Below are 12,849 nucleotides of genomic sequence, written 5' to 3'. Positions count from 1 at the left end.
TAGGGTTGAGCGAACTGAAAATGGCACTTTAATGGCGATTTAATGGTGCTTTTTGAAAGGCTGCAGAGCAGCCAATCAACAAGCGTTTTGCTATTGTGTCCTTAGAAGCCATCCCAGCAATGCTTACTAATGGCATGGCTGTGATTGGCCAGTGTAGCATGTGACCCAGGCTCTATATAAGCTGGAGTCACGTAGCGCTGCACGTCACTCTGCTCTGCTTAGTGTAGGGATAGGATGCTGCTGCTGTGAGGGAGAGAATAGGAAAGAATCTTTAATCTGAAGTGTTTGTTAACTCAGTGATCTACCTAGATTTTGTTTTGTGGGCGCAGTGCACAATCTATTTACCCTGCCCTGAGCCCAGTGACACAGAAAACTAACTTTTATCTATCTGTTAGTTAGGTGGGCGGCGGCTGGCATTTTATGCAAGTTCAGTGCACCAGCACAGCATATGTGCATTTGTGCAATAATTTTCTGGGTTTAAAAAAGCAACCATTTTGGACAATACCCTACATCTGGAGCCTATGCTGCATTTGTCAGTTTAAAATATAATCTTAATATACTGCAATCATTTTCTGGGTTTTAAAAACACCCTTTTTTGGCAAAGTACTAAATTTGCAGCCTTTGCTGCATCTGTCAGTGTGAAATACAAGCGCAAGATACTACTTTTATATTCTGCTATTTAAAAAAAAACAAAAACACCCATTTTGGGCAAAATACTTAATTTGAGGCGTTTGCTGCATCTGTCATTGTTAAATACAAGCTTGAAATACTGCAATAATTTTCTGGGTCTTAAAAAAACACCCATTTTGGCAATACCCTACATCTGGGGCCTATGGTGCATTTGTCATTTTGAAATATTATCTTGTAATAATGCAATAATTTTCTGGGTTTTAAAAAGCACCTTTTTGGGCAAAATACTAAATTTGCGGCCTTTGCTGCATCTGTCAGTGTGAAATACACGCGTTAGATACTGCTGTTATATTCTGTTATTAAAAAAACAGTTGCCCACATTCTGAGTTGCCCACATTCTAACTTGTGCTGATTACTGGGTGGCCACGCTGCTGAATCCCCATTACAATGACAACATACCGTCCTTAATTCCGTCACTGGTGCGTGATCGTAAGACGTGCTGCTGGTGGCATTCCCACCTGACAGCGGGGGCACAGTGGAAGCACAAGGTGAAGGCAGAGGAGGAAGAGGTCGCCAACGCAGCTGGGGCACCACCAGCACCTCAGAAGGCAAGGGTTGGCATGGCCAAAATGTGGAAAAGTTTTGTCAGCAAGCCACAACAACCAGCACCTCCAGCTGATAGGGTACATCTTAGCACGAGGCAGCATTTCAGCAACATGGTACAAATTTTCGAGAGCTACAGTGTTTTTTAGTACTGAAAGAACTGATCACTTTAATCCTAATGCAGTCTAAATGGAGAGCAATCCATTCAGGATGCATCAGGATGTCTTCAGTTCAGTCTTTTTGCCTTTTCAGGACAGAGATAATACCGCAGCATGCCTGTTCTCTGTCTGGATCCACTTTGTTCCATGTTTAGCTTAGCAGTGCTCTAACTGCGTCTGAAATCCTGGCTGTGCTAAACCTCTTCTGATCCTGTCCTTTGTCCAGCCTGGCAGTGCCTACTGCTTCTGATCTAGTCCGTTCCTTGTCTGTCCTGCAGTGCCTTACTGCTTCTGTTCCTGTGTTTGTCCTTCTTTCGTAAGAGGGCCCCAGGGTTCTCCGGAGGAAGGATCTCTAGTCTGTGTGCAGCTCTGCCTGTGACCGCCATGTTTCCATTCCGCTTGGTATCCAGGCACCTGCTTCTGTGCTGATTCCCGTTTGTCTTGTTGTCTGATCCATGTCCTGTGTTTGGTTGGGTTCCAGTCCTGTTGCCTGTTTCTGTTGGTGCTTGCACCAGTCTGGTTCTCTGCAGGTAGCGGCCTAGTGTACCGGGACCTTCCTTGAGGTGCGACCAGTGAGCCCTCAGCTTAGTTTATCCCCACCTCCAGGGGCTCTGTAAAGAATGGGACTCATTGGCTCTCAACCCTCTGGGTTTTGCCTCTGCTGGTGCACTTGGTTCTGTGGTAGTGCTACCACTATTGCTCAACCTTCTGTACTGTCATGTTCTTTTATTACATGTTTAAAAAAGTACTCTGTTGGTCCCTGGTCTGTTTCTGCCTGTTTCCTGTTTGCAAGACGTCCCAGAGGTCTTTCTTGGGCCTCCGGAATGTGACACTGTCTTTTGAGCATCCACCTTCACACAGTGAGTATTTTATCAGTAATTGATCAGCATTGGTAAGGCCCAAAAAATCAGGAGTGGGTCCAAAACAGAGATGACACCTGATGGGAATATTTACATGTCTTCTGTGTTTTAGTATCCACTCCTGCTTTTGGCTTCCAAATCATGATTCAATCCTGATGCAAAATATTGTCTGTTTGATTGAGGCCTTATGGATGCTCCAAAGACAGCATCCATTGTACATTTAATTTTTGGGTTATTCTGACATATCAGAAGAAGGGTAAAACAATGGCCAAACAGTGACTCTAGTGGTCCCATCGCAGAGTGATGAGGGTGGCAAAAGCATGAGGAGTCAACATAGTGGCCAGTCACAGAGTGGTGAGGGTGGCAACAGAAGGAGGAGTCAACATAGTGGCCAAGTCACAGAATGTGGAGGGTGGCAATAGATTGAGGAGTCAACATAGTGGCACAGAGTGGTGAGAGTGGCAACAGCATAAGAAGTCAACACAGTGGTCATGTCACATGGTAGGGTGGGTGGCAACAGCATGAGGAGTCAGCATAGTGGCTCTGTCACCAATTGGAAAGATGGGGGCAACAGTAGTTGCAGTAACATCATAAGGTGGTGGGTGACTGACAATAGGAGAAGATGGCAGCAGAGGCAGCAGGTGTGTGACATCAGGCAGGAGGCTGTATTAGAATAGTGGCTGTAGCACTTGGCTAGAAGTAACGGGCCATTTTTCACAATGTTCTGGTGTGGCAGCACACTGCAGTCAGAACATTACTGCTAGAATGATCTAGTATGATGCATCAGGCATCAGTGTGTGAAAATCCTGGCTTATCCATGACTGATTTACCTTTAGAGAGGTTAATCTCTCAACATTTCCTTTTGAAAAGCTAGTTCTCTTTGGGGTAAATATGCCACCTGCCATGCTAAACAGCCGCTTTGATGCAACACTATTGACTGGGCAGAAAAGCTTGCCCAGGGCCAACTCCACAAATCAAGTTTGGCTGCCCAGTAGTTCAGGAGATCTTCGATCTGGGGTGGCAGGGTGTAGTCTAAGTATGCCACCACCTGCTGGTTCAGGTTCTGTTCCATGTCCTGCTGCTGGATGATTTCTTTAGAAGGCAGGTGAAGAAAATTGCTCATTAGAGATTCAAGACTTAAAGGGGTTGTCCGGGTTCAGAGCTGAACCCGGACTTACCCTTATTTTCACCCTGGCAGCCCCCTTGAGCCTAGCATCGGAGCATCTCATGCTCCGATGCGCTCCCGTGCCCTGCGCTAGATCGCGCAGGGCACAGGCTCTTGTGTTTTCAATAACACACTGCCGGGCGGTAACTTCCGCCCAGCGGTGTGTTCGGTGACTTCACCGTCTCTGAGGGGCGGGCTTTAGCTCTGCCCTAGCCATTTACTGGCTAGGGCAGAGCCAAATCCCGCCCATCAGTGCCGGTGACGTCACCGGGCTTCCTGTCAGCCCCATAGAGAGCCCCGGTACGTCACCGGAACTCAGAAAAATGCCTTTGCCCTGTGCAATTTAGCGCAGGGCAAAGGAGAGCATCGGAGCATGAACTGCTCCGATGCTCATGTCAGGGGGGCTGCCTGGGTGAAAATGGAGGTATGTCCAGGTTCAGCTCTGAACCTGGACAACCCCTTTAAGTTGCTGCTGATGGAGCTGATGCTGAGCGTGAGCGCAGGGGTTCCCCCTCAGTCAGTCCTTCTTGAGGATGTGCGATGGCATCAATAGCCAGCGACCAACGAAGTACATATGGTAGGATGTCTCAATAGTAGTTTTTCATCCCTCTCAGCAGGTGTAAAAGAAAGGCCCCCATTTTGGCCTGGCAGCGAGGGACTAAGGCTACTTTCACACTAGCGTTCGGGTGTCCGCTCGTGAGCTCCGTTTGAAGGGGCTCACGAGCGGACCCGAACGCAGCCGTCCAGCCCTGATGCAGTCAGACTGCATCAGTCTGGCGGCGTTCAGCCTCCGCTCCGCTCGCCTCCGCACGGACAGGCGGACAGCTGAACGCTGCTTGCAGCGTTCGGGTGTCCGCCTGGCCGTGCGGAGGCGTGCGGATCCGTCCAGACTTACAATGTAAGTCAATGGGGACGGATCCGTTTGAAGATGCCACAATATGGCTCAATCTTCAGGCGGATCCGTCCCCCATTGACTTTACATTGAAAGTCTGGACGGATCCGTACGAGGCTATTTTCACACTTAGCTGTTATATGCTAAAATAATGCAGACGGATCCGTTCTGAACGGAGCCTCCGTCTGCATTATTATGATCGGATCCGTTCAGAACGGATCCGATCGAACGCTAGTGTGAAAGTAGCCTAACATTGTGGAGAGACAGTAGTCATCCCTCTGTCGAATGGTGATAATGCAGCTGTCACTACGCAAGCAACTCAGCATGTATCTGGCTATTTGCACAATGGAATCGGAGGGACTTCCTGCCTCCATTTCCACTGCATACTGCAGCGGTCTGCCAGGGTCATCTGCCTGGTCTTCCTCATTGCCGTCCAGCTCCTTATGCTCCTCCTGTTCCTCTCCTGTTGTTTGGGCAGATAAGCCACCTATTTGTGTATACAGTTTCTGGGCATTAATGTCCTTGCACACCTACAGGAGGAAGCAGAGGGCCTTTCCTCCAAATCTGCGCAGGGCAGTAGCTGCTGACTTGCTATGAAGTGGAGCAGAGCCGACGGCATACATCACTTGCCTGGCAGAAGGAGCAGAAAAGGAAGATTCAGGACAGGTGAGGTCACAGAGCTTGTTCCTAGGCCATGTCAACTAAATGTGGTGTCAGAGGAACCCACAGACTTCTGGCTGTGGGAGTCTGATGTCAGTTAAGATAATGTTAAAGACCAAATCATTCATTCCAGGACATGACTGCTGGATGACACTTGAAGCTCTGGCCTGTTGCTGTGGCTTCTATTACCATCACCCCTTCATCTGCTGCTACTTCTGCTGGCTCCAGCAGGGCCCTTGCACCTCTTTGTTGGACTGTATATGTAGAATGAGTTATTTAATGTCAATGTGGACAGCCTACTAACAGTTACATTACACAGATTATTCATCCCAATATGTGAATCGAGGCCTAATGGGATTGCTTATATACGGAAATGTGTGGACACCACTATAAAGGTCATATTACATAGCTTATTCACCCCAATTTGAGAATCATGGTGTAATAGAATTGCTTATCTATTAAACCAGGTGGGCACCATTCAATTAGAGAGCTATGTGCCCTACACAAGGGTATGATGCAAACTGCACTGTCTCCTATGGATCCCTTTAGCTTAAAGAGCCTGCATTGTGCTGCAGTCTCCCTATGCTCTCCCTATGCCCTCCCTACAGTATTCAAAATCTTTACCTACCATCTCCCTACAGTGTCCCTGCACTGTACATATTCCAGATTATACTATTAAAATCATCATAAAACACTTTCCCTAGCAATTATCACATCTGGAGACCGGGCAAGATGAGGCTTTTTATGGGGCTCTGACATCACAGGGGCTGGCTATCTATGGTTGGATGGCTGCACGGCATCATGGGTGTTCCCTCGCTCCAAGAATTCTCACATTTACTTTGTAACATGTGCAGCAGCCAATATAGAAAAAAAATCAGATTTGTTACCATGAAGTAACAAATCAGAGGGAAGGAGGTTGTTGGCCAAAATCTTGCGATACATGGCCCCATCCATCCTCCCTTCAATATGGTGAAGTCGTCCTGTCCCCTTTGCAGAAAAGACCCCCACCCCCGAAAAGTTTCCACCCCCATGCTTCATGGTTGGGATGGTGTTCTTGGGGTTGTACTCATTTTTCTTCTTCCTCCAAACACAGAGAGTGGAGTTGATACCAAAAAGTTCAATTTTGGTCTCATCTGACCACATGACTTTCTCCCATGCCTCCTCTGGATCATCCAGATGGTCATTGGTTAACTTCAAACGGGCATGGACATGTGTTGATGTGAGCAGGGGGACCTGGCATACACTGCAGGATTTTAATCCATGACGGTGTAGTGTGTTACTAACTGTAACCTTTGAGATTGTGGTCCCATCTCTCTTCATGTTATTGACTAGGTCCTCCCATGTAGTTCTCGGCTGATTACTGACCTTTCTCAAAATCAAGTTCAAGCTGGGCCTGGATGTATTTATGGAGTGTAATAATATTACAGGCTATAGCTACTAGAGATGGGTCCAGGGAGTTATTCTGATTGTCTGAATGGAGTCGGGAAGGAAGTTTCTTCCCCTTAAGTGGGGAAAATTAGCTTCTACCTCACATTTTTTTTTTTTTTTTTTTTGCCTTCCTCTGGATCAACTTGCAGGATAACAGGCTGAACTGGATTGGACAGATGTATTTTTTCCGGCCTTATATACTATGTCACTATGTTACTAAATATAAAATGTGAGGAAACCAAAAACCAAAAGGGGCCCACATGAATCCAGAGATCTCTCCATTTATGGCTCCAATTGCTCTGCTAGATTTTCTTTGGGCTGGCAGCTCAGGGGGTGTGCCATTTCCACTGCATCTCTCTCCCTGTAACTGCCACAGCTTCTAACAGAACACATGGCTGCTGGCATTTGAAGATTTAAACTGAACACGTTTGAACAGGTCAAAAAGACTAAGAAAAAAGACTAAGGAAAGACAAAAACGAAGAAAAAGAACAAACAGCAGGTTGAGCTATACCGATACATTTTATTAAATAGCTCACAGGCTATACTACATTTTTAATTATATGCAGTTACAAAGTATTCCGATCCAGATGCTTGAACTGAAAAAAATATAATTTGTATTATGTCACAACCCCTTTAGGAAAAGCACACCTCTTAAAACATGTGTTACTTCTTGTTCTATCTATTAACAGCTACAGGATGGCATAGATTAACTCTTGTGGCATAGAATAGCTCTTGCATGCAGAGACCAGAGGTGGCCAGGGTTATCAAAAATATTCAGAGGGACTATTTCTGTAGCTGACATTTACTATTTTCTATGGGAGTTTCGGAAACATCACAGCTCAGCCTCCTCTACTGTTTCTGTAACCATGGCCAAACATGACTGCCACATTATTCTATTCTCATCCAAAATTTTTAGGAGAATTTTACAATTTTCAACATTCTAGAGGTAGAATCTTTAGAAATTTTCATTGCTTGTTTTCTGCTAGTCTTGGCCTACGTAATATTCTCTTCTCTATTGTTCACATCTATAGCTGCCAGAGAGCAGTGCATTGTGGGAGCTCAGATGACAGTTCATCAAGTTGAGATGAGTTGGGTCATAAGACTGATGGATGGTTGGAGATAAACTCATGTCTTTTTCCAAAGGCAACCAGCAGAATTATGAAAACAACTCTAGACAGAAATAGAGAAAGTAGTTAAATTATTACAAAAGCTAGAGTTATGTCCTACTGATGTCATGGTTCAAAGTAGCATCATTGTGTCATTAAAGCAATGAGGTTGTGTTGTAAAAAAAATATTTTGCAAGTTTTACAAAGAATGGAGAGGTCTGTAATTTTTATCGTAGGTATACTTTAATTGTAAGAGACAGAATCTAAAAGTTTGATTTATAAATATTTTATTAGCATTTTACTGCTTGAAATAAATATTTGAGACAATAGAGAAACAGAACTTAATATTTGGTATAGAAACCTTTCTTTGCCGTTACAGAGGTCAGACGTTTCCTGTAGTTCTTGACCAAGTTTGCACACCCTGCAGCAGGGATTTTGGCACACTCCTCCATCCTCCATGTTTCAGATTTCGGGGCTGTCGCTGGGCTACATTGAGTTACAGCTCTCTCCAAAGATTTTTAATTAGGTTCAGGTCTGGAGACTTACGGAGCCACTCCTTAGTTGCCCTGGCTGTATGTTTCAGGTCATTGTCATGCTGGAAGACCCAGCCACGACCCAACTTCAATGCTCTTAGTGAGGGAAGGAGGTTGTTGGCCAAAATCTTGCGATACATGGCCCCATCCATCCTCCCTTCCATATGGTGCAGTCGTCCTGTCCCCTTTGCAGAAAATCCCCCCCCCCCCCGAAAAGTTTCCACCCCCATGCTTCATGGTTGGGATGGTGTTCTTGGGGTTGTACTCATTTTTCTCCTTCCTCCAAACACGGAGAGTGGAGTTGATACCAAGAAGTTCTATTTTGGTCTCATCTGACCACATGACTTTCTCCCATGCCTCCTCTGGATCATCCAGATGGTCATTGGTTAACTTCAAACGGGCCTGGACATGTGCTGATGTGAGCAGGGGGACCTGGCATTCACTGCAGGATTTTAATCCATGATGGTGTAGTGTGTTACTAACTGTAGCCTTTGAGATTGTGGTCCCATCTCTCTTCATGTTATTGACTAGGTCCTCTCATGTAGTTCTCGGCTGATTACTGACCTTTCTCAAAATAAAGTTCAAGGTGGGCCTGGATGTATTTATGGAGTGTAATAATATTACAGGCTATAGCTACTAGAGAGGGGTCGTCGATCCAGGGAGTTATTCTGATTGTCTGAATGGAGTCGGGAAGGAATTTTCTTCCCCTTAAGTGGGGAAAATTGGCTTCTACCTCACAGTTTTTTTTTTTTTTTTTTTTTTTTTAGCCTTCCTCTAGATCAACTTGCAGGATAACAAGCTGAACTGGATTGGACAAATGTCTTTTTTCGGCCTTTGTCACTATGTTACTAAATATAAAATGTGAATAAACCAAAAATCAAAAGGGGCCCTCATGCCCAGACTGAAGTCAGCACATGCAATACACATTGCGGCAACAATACAAGGGTCAACCTATCAAAAATCATGAGTACCAGCTCCCATTAAATACACAAAACCTACAAAAAACTGAGCTCACCACGAACTATTATCAAAATATATAAATACTTTATTGAATTCATAACATAATATATAAAAGCGACATTGTCATTAAAACCAGGTGGACAGAAAGAAACACCACTCTGATGGGACATAGGCTACACATAGATATTGTCATAGAACTGTATATTTATCAATGTAAGGTGAATGAATAAATAAATAACACAACGGTTGATCTCATATAATTATTTGGTACATATATATGGGGGACAACAGGCCTGCAAAGTTGTTACCAGTAATACTTCAGAAACACAGAAATGAACACTGTGATTCCAGCCCATATACAGTAACCTAATGTACATGGAAAAATGAGAACCTACCAGATGAGGTGCCGTATGTCCACAACCAGGATGGCGCTACCCCGACGCACGTTTTGACGTGCCTTCGTCGGGGGTAACGCCATCACTGTGGAGCACAGATTCCAACCTTCCAACCAATAAGGCACATGCCCAGTAATTAATTCCCTAAATCACCTGGACGTCTGTTGGCTGCGCCGTTAGCGGGCCGTCGCACATGATCCTCCCCCCGGCTGGCGTCACATCGCTGTCGCTCACTTCTCGCAAATGCCCCCACATATTTTACAGATGTTTTTTGCCATCACTTATCATACCATACCTTCGGTATATTACCCTCACCATTCCTCTTTTATTTGTCACTTTGTACTCCTTTATTGACATTCATTAAGGTACACTTTGTATCACACCCTGTTTTTATTTATTTCGGTGTGATTAATTATTCTTGTTTAATTCATTGTGCATTTGGTACTTTTTAATGATATGTACATATAATATTAATTATACTGGTATTAATTTATTTATTCATATATTCTTCTGTAAATATTCACACATTAATTTGTTTCTTCCTTATTTCACAACATATTCCCTCACATATAACTTTTATAATATTCATCTGCATATCAATATTTGCAATTCATAGAATGGGTAGACACTATTCATTGAATATTGGTTGCTATATATAGTATTGGATACTATCTGCTTTAAGTAACACTGATTGGCAGTGGCGGAGTCGTGACGAGTCCGACACATATAGGGATATATACTGACAGCCAGTAGAGGGAGTACTTTTCACTATGGCTGTAGCCCGGTCCACTTCCCTTCTCCCCTGGATGCGTGCGCTGGGCGGCGCGCGGCCCCTCCCGCCTGGCGTCTTGACGTCGATCCACCACATCATGTGACTCTGTCACGTGGTGTGGGTGTGGCGATGTGACGGGGGGAGGATAATGCGTGAACGCCCGCTTACGGCGCAGCCAACAGACGTCCAGGTGATTTAGGGAATGAATTACTGGGCATGCGCCCTATTGGTTTGAAGGGGTTAAAAACCTGTGCTCCACAGTTATGGCGTTTCCCCTGACGACGGCACGCCGAAACGCGCGTCAGCGTAGCACCATCCTGGTTGTGGACATGCGGCATCTCATCTGGTAGGTCTCTTCTCATTTTTTCATGTACATTAGGTTATATGGGTCGGAATCACGGTGTTCATTTGTGTTTCTGAAGTATTACTGGTAACAACTTTGCAGGCCTGTTGTCCCCCATATATATGTACCGAATAATTATATGAGATCAACCGTTGTGGTATTTATTTATTCATTCACCTTACATTGATAAATATACAGTTATATGACAATATCTATGTGTAGCCTATGTCCCATCAGGGTGGTGTTTCTTTCTGTGTTTAATGACAATGTTGCTTATATATATGTTATGTTATGAATTCAATAAAGTATTTATATATTTTGATAATAGTACGTGGTGAGCTCAGTTTTTTTTGTATGTTTAAGGGCTCTTTCACACCTGCGTTCTTGTCTTCCGGCATAGAGTTCCGTCGTCGGGGCTCTATGCCGGAAGAATCCTGATCAGTTTTATCCTAATGCATTCTGAATGGAGTGAAATCCGTTCAGGATGCATCAGGATGTCTTCAGTTCCGGACCGGAACGTTTTTTGGCCGGAGAAAATACTGCAGCATGCTGCACTTTTTGCTCCGGCCAAAAATCCTGAAGACTTGCCGCAAGGCTGGTTCCGGAATTAATGCCCATTGAAAGGCATTGATCCGGATCCGGCCTTAAGCTAAACGTCGTTTCGGCGCATTGCCGGATCCGACGTTTAGCTTTTTCTGAATGGTTACCATGGCTGCTGGGACGCTAAAGTCCTGGCAGCCATGGTAAAGTGTAGCGGGGAGCGGGGGAGCAGTATACTTACCGTCCGTGCGGCTCCCGGGGCGCTCCAGAGTGACGTCAGGGCGCCCCAGGCGCATGGATCACGTGATCGCATGTACACATCATCCATGCGCATGGGGCGCTCTGACGTCACTCTGGAGCGCCGCGGGGACTGTAAGTATTCCGCTCCCCGCTCCCTGCTCCTACTATAGCAACCAGGACTTTAATAGCGTCCTGGGTGCCATAGTAACACTGAAAGCATTTTGAAGACGGATTCACTTGCGTTTTTCCGGATCCGGCGTGTAATTCTGGCAAGTGGAGTACACGCCGGATCCGGACAATGCAAGTGTGAAAGAGGCCTTAAATATAAAATGTGGTAGAGTGCTCACCGATGTGCGGCTCAGTCTACTATTCCACCTAGCATGTAAAATCAAAAATATATACTCAATGACCGGCCATTTTATAAAATATCACAATTTATTGTAATGCACACACATAGCATTTATAAAACTATATAAAACCATATGGCCCTATAAAAAAGACAACAAGTACATATGAATAAAAATTCACATGAAATCACAGTCCCTCTATCTTGTTGTAGTGCGGAGCTCTCGGAATATTCAATACTATAGTAAGAAATGTTCCATAGCGTTATTACAGTATGTGCACAAGTATGAGGCTTGCTGCTTTAAATTTTGTAGCAATCCTGATGTTTAAAATGCCCCAAAAATCTTCAAACAGCCTTTGAGATTTATAATAGGATGCAAATATGATATATCCAGCTTGAATACAAATAGTATTGTTTTTTTACCGCAAACTCAATGTATCCGTTGTTTGAAATATACATACGTATACAGTATATGTGGCTTTTGGATTCCAATATTGACACACACAGATGTCTGTGGTCCGCAGGTGTATGTAATCAGATCGGCGCTAGTGCCGGCACTTTCGTAGTTTCAGCGCATGCGGATTGTGAGCAGAGAGATGCTGGTCTGGATATAACCTGTGGCTGTAGATAGAGATTTTGAAATGGTATAATAACTTTATCCTGAATTTCTTCTGCTCTGTGCTTTGCTGTGTAATTACATTAGATAGTTAGTTAGCTCATATATATAATACAGATAGTCAGTGGGAGATAGTCAGTGTAGGTTATATCCTGATATAGTGTAGCCGTGCAGGGTGTTAGGTAGTGTGATGGGTTCTGCTGTCTATACATACATGCTACAGACATAGCGCTGTGATGTCACAAGTTCACAACAATACTTAGTGCACCAATCAGTAATATGTAGTCAGACCTGTTAAAATGTGAAGTTGCACGTATTGCGCCAAAATATGCGCATCATTAATTGCTGATTTGCGCAATCGCAAATACATTGGAGCAGTCTATCTGCATGTAAAGCTATTGTAATGTTCTGCCGTGCCAACCATTTTCTCCTGTCTCAGGAAACTTCTAGCAGCTTGAAAAAAGGAGCAAATGTGACCTACATCTGTATTGCATGCGCATTATGCGAATAATACATTGCCGATTTTTGCAATCAAGAAGATAATTGTGAATTCTCAAATTTGCTAAATTATGATAGCTATTCGCCAAAATATTCGTGAAATA

The sequence above is a fragment of the Bufo gargarizans genome, chromosome 4 (assembly GCF_014858855.1).
Source record: "Bufo gargarizans isolate SCDJY-AF-19 chromosome 4, ASM1485885v1, whole genome shotgun sequence".
NCBI lineage: Eukaryota > Metazoa > Chordata > Amphibia > Anura > Bufonidae > Bufo > Bufo gargarizans.
Note: the sequence above shows the minus strand (reverse complement) of the source record.